At 36.5% G+C, this 2327-nt stretch overlaps 1 long non-coding RNA gene across 1 annotated transcript in view; it reads left to right on the top strand.

The window, feature by feature from the left end:
- LOC103592885 overlaps window positions 1-846 on the top strand; it is a 2698-nt gene extending 1852 nt beyond the window's left edge. The window contains exon 2 of the long non-coding RNA XR_550694.1: window positions 276-846. This is a non-coding gene — a long non-coding RNA (uncharacterized LOC103592885). The remainder of the gene's footprint in view (window positions 1-275) is intronic.
- Window positions 847-2327: the final 1481 nt, after the last annotated feature.

Here is a 2327-nt window from a genome sequence, read left to right as displayed (position 1 = left end):
TGCAAAATTCACACCAGATTTCAAAGACTTAGGAAAACAAATGTAAAATATCATAATTATTATATTGGGTACACATCGAGTTCATATTTGGTGTCTAGTGGGTCAAATAAAATACATTAAAATTGATTTTGCCTATTTATTTTTACTTTTTAATGCAAATTCTAGATAATTTAAAGTTACATAGGTTGCTTGCATCAGATTTCTGTTAGATGGTTCTGGTCTAGAAGGAAATACACTTTATGGAATTCTAAGAACTGTCTCTGTCCTCTTTGTAGCACCCAGGGGTATTCCCAAATGTTAATGGAAAGATGGTTTAATGAAGATAGCTCCAAATGAAGAGGAAAAAGACTGTGGAAAGTGTGCCATGAGCAAAGCCAAGAAACTAGACTGTAGATGCATTCTATGATAATGAGTACTCTGTTTTGTCTGTTATGGAAGTTTCTTAATAGAAAGTAATGATAAAGTTAAAATGTATAGAAACTAATCTGTAAGGAGACTCAATTTTGAATTTAAAGAACTTGATACTGTAGGCAGTCAGTATTTGGCAGTTACAAAATGGGATTATAAGATTATCTTGGCAATGTTGGGTAGGTGGGTTGATGTTAATGGATGGCTGAGAAACTAATTAATACTCATTACATTTAAAAATGTATCATACCAAAAAAATATTCAGTAGGAGATTAATTTAAATAAATTATAGCGTATCTCTAAAGTAGAACACTTTATAGATATTAAAAAAGCATGACATGACTGTATTGCTTGATATGAGAGTGTATCCAAGATGTACAGTTGAAAATAGCTTGCAAAACAATATATACATAACATGAATCTGTTTATATAAAATTATGTATGTTTCTGCGTAACAGGGTCATTTTGCTAAGAGTGCCTTAATTATCTCAAAATTGTCCCCAAAACAGAAAATCTCAAGGTACAAGTGTTTCCAACCTATTTTCAGTGGCTCGACAAAGTCATCCATGCTTTTGGCTCTTTTCATCTCTGTTCCATTTTCCTTAATACGTTAGCCTTTCATTTTCGGGCTTGTCACTTCATACGTTGTCAGGATGGGCTACCAACCTGCAGACCTATTTCCAGTCCATCACTCTCTTGGAATCTCCTTCAGTATGTATGTCCACTGGATCTATTCAGCTCACCAGTGTCCAACAGCCTCAGCTTCTAGGCCTTTCTTGTTTTACCTATGCTCAGTCAATTCTTCCCCCTGCCCTTCTTGACCCCTGCCTCATACTGCAACATTGGGCCTTAAAATTCTATCTTTGCTAGATCCCAGTATAGTTCCTTATCAGGAGTTGATGCTGTTTAATAAAAAGACTTAATTCTAAAATAAATGAATGATATTGGGAAGGAAAAAAGTTGAATCACTCTTATGGCAGACATTATTGTTTGCCTACCCAAACACCACTGTCTTCTTCCTTAATTAATAAAATGATTTTGTTAGCATCCCAAAGAACTCTTCCCTTTACCCTGGAAGTAATTCCATTTTCCTTTGAATAGCAATATTGTAGAGGTGGTCATGTGACCAATAGGCAATCAGCTAGGGAAGATGCTACAATATGTTTTACCCAGATAGCAGAATTTTCACCTATCATATATAGAGAGTTTTTCTTGGGTTACTGTTCAAGATGGTGGATTTGGCATATAATTTGCTTAATAATCTTTTCTAGATACCACAGAAATAAAAATGTACAAGTAGAAAAAACGAGGAATAAATAAAAGAGCAAGGATATATGTGTTTGTGTGCATGCACTTAAGTGAGGGGATGAGGGTAGGTGAAGGAGAGGAACAGCAAATGAAATTTCAACAGTTTCTTGAGAAACAAAGCCAATAGTAGTGGTTTGATGTGATAACACCAAAACCACAGCCTAAAGAATTATAATGAAGAAGCTACAAAAGCCTTGGTTGGAGGTGCGGCCAAGGGCAGAAGTGAGAATAAGGCCAGAAAATGGGGCTAACATTCTAAATATGGTGTGATTGAATCAATCACCACACACATTTTCTTTCCTTATCCATACACAATGAAAGCAAAGTCATCTGCCTCCAGACAAAAACAGAAACCAAAAAAGACCCGAAAATCTTCCCTAAATTAATTGAATAAATAGCACAGAGAAAGTGAAATCTTTTATGTCGACAATACAGAGCAAAACCATTCTCCTTCTGGCATTCAGGGCCAGCATCCCGAAAGCCAGCTCCTTGCCCACTCACCCTAAAGTAAAACCTGATATTTGTCATTCCTGGCCCTGCCCTACTCAACCCAGCCACATAGACACAATTCCTACATAAAAGGGAGAACTGGGGCCGGCCCGGTGGCGCAC

Source organism: Galeopterus variegatus, unplaced genomic scaffold (genome assembly GCF_000696425.1).
Source record: "Galeopterus variegatus unplaced genomic scaffold, G_variegatus-3.0.2 Scaffold1234, whole genome shotgun sequence".
NCBI classification, from domain to species: Eukaryota; Metazoa; Chordata; class Mammalia; order Dermoptera; family Cynocephalidae; genus Galeopterus; species Galeopterus variegatus.
This window is presented reverse-complemented; position numbering and strand designations above follow the sequence as displayed.